The sequence below is a fragment of the Procambarus clarkii genome, chromosome 48 (assembly GCF_040958095.1).
Source record: "Procambarus clarkii isolate CNS0578487 chromosome 48, FALCON_Pclarkii_2.0, whole genome shotgun sequence".
Lineage (NCBI taxonomy): Eukaryota > Metazoa > Arthropoda > Malacostraca > Decapoda > Cambaridae > Procambarus > Procambarus clarkii.
Window position 1 is genome coordinate 21,282,096 of NC_091197.1, and position 11,057 is coordinate 21,293,152.

The 11,057-nt window shown below is 45.6% G+C and overlaps 1 long non-coding RNA gene across 1 annotated transcript; it reads left to right on the top strand.

Moving 5' to 3' along the window:
- Positions 1-6,456: 6,456 nt before the first annotated feature.
- LOC138351062 (uncharacterized) lies at positions 6,457-10,819 on the top strand. Its single transcript, XR_011222355.1, has 2 exons — positions 6,457-6,837; positions 10,788-10,819. It is a non-coding gene; the product is annotated as an uncharacterized lncRNA (long non-coding RNA).
- The last annotated feature ends 238 nt before the right edge of the window (positions 10,820-11,057 follow it).

Sequence of the window (11,057 nt, forward strand, 5' to 3'; positions counted from 1 at the left end):
GTGAATGAAAACTCACACCCCAGAAGTGACTCGAACCCATACTGCCAGGAGCAACGCAACTGGTATGTACAGGACACCTTAATCCACTTGACCATCATAACCGGACAAAAAGAGGTGATAGCCGAAGCTATTTGAACCACCCCTCCGCCGGCACTCGGATGGTAATCTTGGGCATGTATTTTATCAAATCACCTCATTCTTTGGGGCACACGTGAGGAACACAAATGCGAACAAGCCTGAATGGTCCCCAGGACTATATGCGACTGAAAACTCACACCCCCAGAAGTGATATGAACCCATACTGCCAGGAGCAACGTAACTGGTATATACAGGACACCTTAATCCACTCGACCATCACGACCGGACAAAAAGAGGTGATAGCTGAAGCTATTTGAACCACCTCTTCGCCGGCACTCAGATGGTAATCTTGGGCATAGTATTTTATCAAATCACCTCATTCTTCGGGGCACACGTGAGGAACACAAATGTGAACAAGCCTGAATGGTCCCCAGGACTATATGCAACTGAAAACTCACACCCCAGAAGTGACTCGAACCCATACTGCCAGGAGCAACGCAACTGGTATGTACACGACACCTTAATCCACTCGACCATCACGACTGGACAAAAAGAGGTGATAGTCGAAGCTATATTTTTTCTGGGTACAGTTGCCAACAATGGCTAGTGATGTGGTTTGGACGTTTACAGTGACCACAGATACATCCAGGAGAAGAGACATTACTAACAGGATTGCCCTTCGGTTCACCCTTAGGTGCCGTGGGGCTAGACAATTTAACAGTGTTAGTTATGTCTGAAACAGAAAGTGCATTAGTTAAAGGGTTAGAATGAGCTGGTCTGGACTGGCTGTGGGTATAAGTTTTGTTACTCTGTGGGGTATAATTACTTTTATTGGGCCTTTTGCCCGCCAACTGGTAGTTTTCTGCCATCTTAGCCAAATCTACTATGTTAGAATCTACCTCTATCCTTCCTCTAATGTAATGTGCTACATTTTCTGGCATATTATCTATAAAGTTTCCACTAAAATTAAATTCTTAAGTGCCTCGTATGTTTCGGATTTAGCCGAGCGAATCTATTTATCAAACAATCTAATTTGATCATTAGCAAATTCAGTGAGCGGTTGGTTGTGAGTAGGTCTAAGGTTGCGATAAGCTTGGCGTTGAGCTTCAGGAGTAATTTCATATGCCCTTAAAATTCGCTCCCTGACTTTATCATATTCAAAACACTCGTCGTCAGGCATGTTTATAAAAATATCTTGTGCTTTACCCCTAAGCTGCCCCTGCAAGATTTTCACCCACTCTTCCCTTGGCCAGTTCATGGACATGGCTAGTCTCTGAAAATGATTGAAAAATCTTTCAGGGTCTGACTCTGAAAATTCAGGTAAGTTATGTTTTTTATCAGACAGCCTGAGGTTTGAGTCCCCAGTAGGTGGTACTATTCTTGCCGCCTCATTTTTGAGCCTTTGCTCTTTCACTTTAGCATTTTGTTCTGCTACTCTGGCCTCTTGCTCTGCCAGTCTTAACTTGGCTAGTGTTAATTCTAACTCTATATTTCTACTAGCTACACTTTCCCCTGAACTGGGCTCGCATAAAATTGCATCACTTGGCACTAGTTCTTGGTCTATACAATGCCGTAAAATTTCATTCACCAAGGTCCACTTTTTATCAGTGTCGTTTAACTCGAGACCAAATTCCTTGCCTAACAATACTAAATTTGCTTTGGTGAGCTTCTTAATCTCTACCACTGAAGGATCCTTTGCCAGTTCCTGCATTTTAGCCGCCATCACTAATCAATTTAGCTCCTAGCCAAAGAAAAAATTAAAAAAAATAAAAATTGGAAAAAACAAAAATTTGCATGGCCCCTAACACAAGGCCACACTTACCTCAATCGTGAAGAGATCCAGCTAGGTGTCCAGTCAGTAAAAATAAACCCTTTGCTAGATGAGCTGGACCCTAGGCTAACACAACCGTTCTGCGGAAAACAAGAATTTTTAGTTTTGGCACTCAAGAATCTAATTTTTTACAATTATAATGTTCCTCCCGGACAGGCCCCCACTTGTTATAAATGGGAGTCTGTACTATGTGGGATCTAGTATAACATGGATGTAGGGGCAGTAGTTAGCCTTAAGGGTTATCAAATATGGGAGATCTAAAAGGCCTGGCCCCCAATAAAATATCAAAATAAACTAATAGCGGTTTATTACTGCAATTGTCAGCCTAGAGGTTGATCATAGATCTCCTGCCCAGGAAGAATGGATACTCCTTTAACTAACTTACTTGTTTATTAACCCCTTAACAACCCCCCATATACATTCACACCAATAACAATAATAATAATTACTTTACCACACTATCTTACGTTAAAAGCCTTGGTCCACATAAGCAGGATGCAAGGTTTACACTGAGAACAAGCTAGGGTAAAGTACTACTAGTGAAGAACTTGAAGCTTGAGTCAGCTTAGGGTAGAGAGGCCATGTGGTTCCACTGGGACTCCCTTAGAATAACTAGGACTATAAACACTAGGAGCACCTAATTCATACAAAGTATAATATTCTACACATTAGAACACACCTATGCCAGACAATGAGGACACAATACAGTATACTTAACTCGATAATTAACACAGAAATAGAGAGACAAGAGGTAGAGGAGGAAGTTCTTTTCACCACAACGCCAGCTCAGAGAAAGAGAGAGCATCTCCACTCTCCTCCCTCAGTTCACTCGCTGCCAGCAGACTACTCAACTAATTGTACAGCATTCCTATCCCAAGTTTACTCAGGTTTACTTTACAAATGATTAGAAAGTATTAGTAAACATAGTTGGTGCCTATTTTATTAATTAATAATCAACCCCAAGCTCAGTCTTTACATGCTTTGTGAGAAACAAGAATCGTCTTACGTCTGGCAGGGAAGATATGACAGATGCAGCTCGCCATGCGTTCCCAATACTATAAGGTAGTTTATTTAGCTCAATTTTGACCTCTGGTTTCCACTGAGGAACCCAGGGTCTAACATCAAGCATGGCCTCATCTGGCCGAGCCAGGGCTCTTGGTGCTCGCCCTGCCTTTTGGTCCCCAAACCAGACGGCTCCTGGCGATTATGCACCGACTATCGGCAGCTCAACAAGGTGACCATTGTGGATGCCTATCCGCTGCCCCTCCTCGAAGACTGCATCGACAAGATTAATTGGAAACCCCAAGAACTTCTCAAAATTCGACCTCTCGAGGAGTTATTATCAGATCCTGCTCACTGAATGTGCTAAATAACCGCTGCATTATGTAGGAATGCGGAGGAATTTCTGATGGAGGAGAAGACAGTTGCACAGCGCGATCCGCAGCGCGCGGAGCGCCGCGGGGGGCCTATATATAGCAGAGAGGAGGGGTCATGCGTTCTTTCTTGTTCCAGCCTCGCTCCGCTTCACAAGTCTTAGAAAAAATTTTCCCACCCTCCTCCCCTTCCAATGTTCAGCGGCAATATAACCCTACGCACAGTACTATGTCTTTGTCCTTTATTGGTGGTCATCAGGGGGGTGCAGCGCCGGCCCCTAAGTATTACGCTGTCCGCAGCTACTTACTCTCACTTGTAAGAGTATTGTTAAATTTGTCCTATAGGTGTATTCTACAGCTACTAGTAATTTACCATTTCACATTATGTCTGGGATTTGCCACATTATTTATGTCATGTGTTAGGCCACTATATGCTATTCTTTAAGCCCCGATTCTACTTAAAAATTATGTTAAACGTTTGCCTTACTTGTACCAATAGTTAATAAGGATTCCGCGTTCTTCAGACCATGTTCTATTTAGTTACCGGATATAAGCATATATATTAATGTTATTAAGTCATTGTAGCCAAGTTATACATGTATTTATGCTGTTGTAAAATTATACAAGTTACCTGTTCATTAACATGGGCTGAAAAAATTTAATTATTTTGTTACTACTAAAAAATTAAATAAATAGGTCCCAATGCTGTCGGTGTCTTATTCCTCCGTTATCAGAAAACAACTATCTGCGTTAGAAACACCCGATGGTGTCTTTGAGTATCAAGTGTTACCGTTTGGCTTGCGTAATGCCCCTGCCACGTTCCAGAGGCTAATGAACTCTCTGCTCGCTAATGTGCTAAATTGTCGGGCGTATTTAGATGACATTGTGCTCTTTGATAGTAATTGGGCTGACCACATAGCTAGGTTACACCAGTTGTTCACAGTTTTGAAAAATACAAATCTAACCTTAAATGCAAAAAAGTGTCATTTTGGCCGAGGCACAGTGACGTACCTCGGTTATGAAGTAGGCCAAGGAAAAGTGTTACCTCGGCAAGATAAAATCAGTGCCATTCTGGAGTATCCAGTGCTCCAGTCTAAGAAGGACATTCAAAGGTTTATCGGTATGTGTGCTTACTATCGACGCTTTTGTCAAAACTTTTCCAGTGGTGCCACTCCTCTCGCAGACTTGTTGTGGAACGCCATTAAATTTAAGTGGTCATCAGACTGTGTAGAGGCGTTTAAAAATTTGAAATTGTTCTTAGCTTCCGCCCCAGTGCTCGCTAGTCCAAGATTCGACTGACCATTTAAAATTCATGTTGACGCGTCTGACTCAGGTGCTGGTGCAGTGTTGTTGCAAACTGGGGATGATCAAGTGGAACACCCAGTATATTATTACTCTGTGAAATTTGACAAGGCGCAACGCAATTATTCAGTGGTAGAAAAAGAGGCGTTGTCACTAGTGTTAACATGTAAAAAGTTCGAAATTTACCTCACAGGTAATATAGTGGAAGTGTACACGGACCATAACCCACTAGTATTCTTGAATCAGATGAAGGAAAAAAATAAATGCATCCTCAGGTGGACATTGTACCTACAGGACTTCAATCTTTGCCAGTTTGGCTTCCAGTCCCAAAAGAGCACCAACGATGCAATCATTAGTCTCCTTGACGTAATCTACTCAGCCCTTGACAAAAATGAGTTTCCGATTGGACTCTTCATTGACCTAAGAAAAGCCTTTGATACTGTTAATAACAACTACCTCTTACTTAAACTCCAGCATTATGGAATCCGAGGCCTTGCCCTTGACTACATCCGATCCTATCTTAGTGACAGACACCAATATATAACCATCAATGATACAACTTCTTCCACTCTACCAATTACCGTTGGAGTGCCACAGGGCAGCATCTTAGGACCTCTTCTATTTCTTATATATATCAATAATCTGCCTAATTTCTCTAATATTCTTAAACCTATATTGTTTGCTGATGATACTACCCTTATCTATTCAGACCCCAACCCACATACACTAAATAATGTTGTGAATAATGAATTAAAAAAAAGTCCACTTATGGATGTCAATTAACAAACTAACATTAAACATAGAAAAGACCTACTACATCTTATTTGGAAGCAAATCATCGAATGCAATTCAGCTACAGATAGACAACATTAACATCAGTAATAAAAATTATGGCAAGTTTCTTGGCCTATTCCTAGACAAGAGACTCAACTTCAGTACCCACATTCAACACATAACTAAGAAAGTCTCTAAAACAGTTGGTATACTCTCTAAAATAAGATATTATGTTCCTAACTCTGCTCTCCTCTCACAATATTATGCACTAATCTACCCCTATCTTAATTATGGTATCTGTGCATGGGGGTCTACCACTGCAAACCACCTTAAGCCCATCATCATCCAGCAAAAATCTGCTATCAGAATAATAACAAACTCTGCTTTCAGACAACATTCAGCTCCCTTGTTTAAATCCCTAAACTTGCTAAATATTAACTCCCTCCGCACATTCTCTTGTGTCAACTACATTTACAAAACCCTGTTCTTAAATGCAAACCATGCTCTGAAACTCTCCCTGGACAGATGTAATAGGACCCATTATCACCACACCAGAAATAAATATCTTTTTGATATCCCCAGGGTCAAACTTAATCTGTGTAAACACTCTATGCAAATTAAGGGACCCAGTCTATGGAACTCACTCCCTAGTGAATTGAAAAACTGTAAAACTTTTGCCTTATTTAAAAGCAAAACCAAAATGTACCTAACTTCATCTTCTTAGTTTCCTACACTGAGCTTTAAATTTCCTCTGTACCTAGTGTTACCCAATCTCCTAATTTTTGTGTATTTAACCCAAACAATCTTATCATTGTGTTCATTGCTGTCTTCTTTTATGTGCTAGCCATATGCTGTATTGTGCCTACCAATTTTTGTCAACTACCATTCAAGCTGTCATTGCAATCAATCTTAGCTACCTATGTGCTTTAATATACTGTACCTACAATTTTCTCTCATCTTTTTTTTTTCTTGCCATGTAACTGTTATCATTTTTTTTTTATATAAATTTTGCAAGTATTTACCTACTTAAAATTTTCTTAGATTAAGGACCTGCCCGAAACGCTGCGCGTACTAGTGACTTTACAAGATTGTAAATGGCCCACTGCCTTTTGACGAAAGGCGGTGGAGTTTCTGACGGGGGAAGGAAGAGACAATTGCGCATCGCGTCCCGCAGGCGTGGTGCGGCCAGCCTGGGTGGCATAAAAGGCGCGGGAAGTCAGGTCCCGCTCTCACTCCCTCTCCCGACCAGGTCCAAGATTCACGAAGCGGCTCCACGCTCAGCACCACGCCTCATCGACACGTGGGCCAGTACCCTTACCACTTCTACGTTTTGTTTACTGTGTACACGGGATTTCTCAAGCAATCGGGCTCCCTCTCCGCTACTATGGTCCCACAACTGATATTCTCCGATCCTTTGGGGCCTTCCACATCCCAGGCCGGTACCGCAGGGGCCCCCTGCCCTACCCAGCAAACCCTAAGGTAAGAGAGTTTCCTGTACAAGTTAGTCAGGACTACCCCCAGTGCTGGCGTGTGTTTGCGCCGTCCCTCGCGGCCCGTTCGTGCCGCTTAGCTAGTTCCCTAGGGCCTTCCGCCTGCTTGCCTCCCTGGGGTTGTGGCGTTCCTCCAGGTCGGGACTGGTGCGCTGGTTATCTGCGGCGACTTCATGTGGCCTGGTTTCGGTGGTCCTGTGCCCTGGGGCCCGGCCCTATTGCGTGCTCGGTGGACCATTCGTCCCAGGTGTGCCCTCCCCGGTTTGCTGTGCCCCTAGGCTTGCCCTAGGGGCCATGTTTCGCCCGCGCCTGGCCGTGCGTGCGCGGCCAGGCTCCTTCTGTGGTCTGGCATCGCCCTCTGTGGCGACGCCACGCGGCGGTTCCCGGGGTTCTGAGCCCTGGGGCCCAAGCCCGGTAGGCGGCGCCCACGTGGCTTGGAGCTCGGTGAAGCACTCGCCCCAAGGATGCCCTTCGTTTCCTTCCCCGTCCCAGGCGTTTTCCCCGGAACCTGGTTTGTTGCGCCCTCTTGGCTGGCCCTAGGGGCCAGGGTTCGTGATGCGCTTGGACGTGCGTGACCGGCCAGGCTCCCTGCGAGCGTCCTGGCGTCACCCTGGTGGCGACGCCTCCTGGCCGGGTTTTTAGTTGTCTTTGTCCCTAGGGCCCGACCCTAGGGGCCCATGCCAAGGACGGCATCACCCACGTGGCATGGAGCTCCAGGAGCGCTTGCCTTGGGCTGTGTTCGCTTCCTTCCTGTCCTTCTCCCTTCTCGCCCTCGGGCAGGAGACGCCCTTGTGGCGGCAGTGCCCCGGTGGGTAGGCCCAACACTTTCTTGTTATTGGCTGACTTGCGTCAGCCGGTGTCGTCCGGCATGTTCTTCTGATGTTTGTCTGGACGGTGATGCCCTGCTTGTTCGTCCCAGTTGTTTGTCCGTCCGGTGTTGCTCGTTTTGTCCGTATCTAGGCGTTTTGCCTGGCTGGGGTAGATCAGCCTGTTCGTTCCTAGACGTTAGTCTGGCTGGTGTAGCACAGCCTGTTTGTCCCTGTAGTTTGTCTGGCTGGTGTAGCCCAGCCTGTTCGTCCTAGACGTTTGTCTGGCTGGTGTAGCCCAGCCTGTTTGTCCTAGAAGTTTGTCTGGCTGGTGTAGCCCAGCCTGTTTGTCCTAGAAGTTTGTCTGGCTGGTGTTGCCCAGCGTGTTCGTCCCTAGACGTTTGTCTGGCTGGTGTAGCCCAGCTTGTTCGTACTAGACGTCTGTCTGGCTGGTGTAGCCCAGCCTGTTCGTCCCTAGACGTTTGGCCGCTTGGTGTAGCCCAGCTTGTTCGTCCCAGTTGTTGTCTGGCCGGAGTAGGCCAGCTTGTTCGCCCCAGACGTTTGTCTGGCTGGTGTAGCCCAGCTCGTTCGCCCAGACGTTTGTCTGGCTGGTGTAGCCCAGCTCGATTCGCCCCAGACGTTTGTCTGGCTGGTGTAGCCCAGCTCGATTCGCCCCAGACGTTTGTCTGGCTGGTGTAGCCCAGCTCGTTCGTCCCAGACGTTTGTCTGGCTGGTGTAGCCCAGCTCGTTCGCCCCAGACGTTTGTCTGGCTGGTGTAGCCCAGCTCGTTCGCCCAGACGTTTGTCTGGCTGGTGTAGCCCAGCTCGTTCGCCCAGACGTTTGTCTGGCTCGTGTAGCCCAGCTCGTTCGTCCCAGACGTTTGTCTGGCTGGTGTAGCCCAGCTCGTTCGCCCCAGACGTTTGTCTGGCGGGTGTAGCCCAGTTCGTTCGTCCCAGACGTTTGTCTGGCTGGTTTAGCCTGCTTGTTCGTCCCAGTCGTTCGTCTGGCTGTTGAAGCCAGTCTGTTCGTCCCAGTTGTTTGCCTGACTGGTGTAACCCAGCTTGTTCTTCCCAGTCGTTTGTCTGGCTGTTGAAGCCCAGCGTGTTCGTCCCAGTTGTTTGTCCGGTCGGTGTAGCTCAGCTTGTTTGTCCCAGTCGTTTGCCTGGCTGGTGTAGCCCAGCTTGTTCGTCTCAGCTGTTTGTCTGGCTGGCGCAGCCCTGCTTGCTCGTCACAGACGTTTTGTCTGGCCGGTGGAGCCCGGCTTGTTCGTACACGGATGTTCAGTCTGGCCGGTGTAGCCCGATCTGTTCGTACCCAGTCGTCTGGGATGGCCGGTGTATCCCGGCTTGTTCGTACCCAGTCGTTTGGGCTGGCCGGTGTATCCCGGTTTGTTCGTCCCCAGGTGTTTGCTGGCCCCGATGTCCCACGTTATGTTCGCCCCAGCCGTTTGGCCTGGTCGGGGTAGACCGGCCCGTTTGTACCTTGACGTCTCGTCCACTCGGTAGCCGCCTGTTGTTCCTGCACGTACACGTTCCCTCCTGTTTCCCTGTCCTGTCCTCCAGCGCAGGCGCATGCCGTCGGGCGGTCTGTCCGCTTGGGTGGGCTATGTTATGTTATTATCTTTTATTTAAGTTTCTAAATTAATTATTGCATTGTTCAGCTTAGTTATGCCTTGTATTTACTTACTATTCCTCTAGCAGCGTTAATGCAGTGTCCATTGCTGTGGGATACTCAACTAATTTTGTTTCACTTTTGAGAATATTATTGCTAGGCTAGCCATTCTCCCTTGATTAATACTGTTTTAATAACCATTCCATCCCTTGAACATTACAGTTTTACGCTATCCAAACCATACCATGCACATTACTGTTTATCCTACCATCTTATCCCTTGATTAATCCCGCTTTAAGCTACCAAATCTTCCCATGATTACCACTGTTTCTTTTATTTGTTCAGCTTATATGCAAGTACATTATATTACGGTCTTATTCTATTATTAGAATATATTATTCCCCTCCCGTTCTCACTGTTCTGTTCTACTCCTCCAGGGTAGGCGCATGCCGTAGAGCGGTCTGTCGGTTTGGGTGAGCTACGCCATGTTATCATTTATTTAAGTTCCCTAAATTATTTTATTACTTTGTTCAGCTTTCAGTTATGCCTTGTATTTACTTACTATTCCTGTTGCAGCGTTAAGGCAGTGTCCATTACCGTGGGATATGCAAATAATTTTGTTTTCACTTTTGAGACTATTATTGGTTTACTCTAGACCATCTATTCCATGAATAAGTACTGTTTAATTAACCAATCTATCCCATGAACTTTACAATTTTAATCTATCCAAACTATACCATGCCTATATTACTGTTCAACCTAACCATCCTATCCTTGTATAGTCCTGCTTTAATCTACCCAAATTATCCATGTTTATCACTGTTTACTCTTTTATTTGTTCAGCTTAAATACAAGTATATTATATCTTTTATTTGTTCAGCTTAAATACAAGTATATTATAATACGGTCTTAAGCTATTTACTTGTTCAGTTTCAGTTTGTCTTGTATTTACTCCGCTATTTATTCTGTTTCTAGCACTGCTTACGCCTTATGCCTTTCTTACTGTTTTGGCCTCGCTATGTTATTTATATTATTTAAGTTTCTAAGATTAATTTGTTACATAGTCCAGCTCCAGTTATGCCCGGTATTTACTTAATAACACTGTTGCAGTGTTAAAGCAGTGTACATTTCTAGTGGGATACTCAATTAATTTTGTTTTTACTTTTGAGATTATTATTGTTTGAATTCTTCTATACTATACCACGATTAATACTGTCTTAATATAAACAAACTATACAATGAGTAATACGGTCTTATTATAACCAAACTATACCATGAATATTACTGTTCAATCTATACATGAATATTACTCTCTTAATCTATTTTAACTGCTCAGAGTTTATTACATTGGTTTTATTACGATAGCATTGGCTATGTCCGGTATTCTCAATCACTATGGACACTTAACTTTACCTTGCTTTTGTCTACTTGTGTATGTGACGGTTGCCGGTGCCGCAGCTGGGCCTCCCTGCCTGTTTTTCCCCGTTAGACCTGTCGATGCTTACTTTTTCATTTTCCGCAGTAGCGAGAAGCCGGATCACGCAGCAACTGCAACACGGAAGAGGGCTCGGGCGACGTCGCGTGAGGACAACAGCGCAGTGGGGTGAGGACGCAGCCGACCTTCGCTTCGCCTCCCCCCCCTCGGGGGCCTCCTCGGGCGGCTCTGATGTGCACGGCGACCACACTTCCCAGAGGCCACTGCCGGCAAAGCGGCGGGTGGCACAGCGTCGCAGCCTCCACCTTTTTCGGCCGACGATTGGACGACGCTGCAAGCGCCCATCGCGCAGGCTCG